Source organism: Propithecus coquereli, unplaced genomic scaffold (assembly GCF_000956105.1).
Source record: "Propithecus coquereli isolate 6110/MARCELLA unplaced genomic scaffold, Pcoq_1.0 Scaffold59, whole genome shotgun sequence".
Classification (NCBI taxonomy): Eukaryota; Metazoa; Chordata; class Mammalia; order Primates; family Indriidae; genus Propithecus; species Propithecus coquereli.
This window is the reverse complement of record NW_012151840.1, coordinates 5,186,167-5,186,537: the sequence shown is the minus strand read 5'-3', so window position 1 is coordinate 5,186,537 and position 371 is coordinate 5,186,167.

The window sequence follows — 371 nt, the reverse complement described above, 5'->3', positions numbered from 1 at the left end:
CAGATTGTGTAAATGAAGTTTATCTGTAAGCTGATCATAGGTGTATGGAGCTATTTTATGATTGTTGGTGGCTGGATATGTATCTTCCCATTTGCTAGAGTCAGATTCCACATGAATAAACCCAGAATGTCTGTTATTGGATGTCTGGCTGTGATAAGATCCTGAATATACAGTGCAGTCTTCTGTCAGCCTGGGTTAGAGTCTTGTCTGTCTGTTGTGCTGAATCCTGACTTTCTATGAGTGGCTGTCTGTCCCCAGTGAGATCCTGAGTATATAGTATGATGTTTTTGTATTCCTCTGGTGCTAGACCATAATGGTCATCTGACCTCCATGAGATCCTGAGTGTCAGAGCTGTGTCTTTATTCCCCATG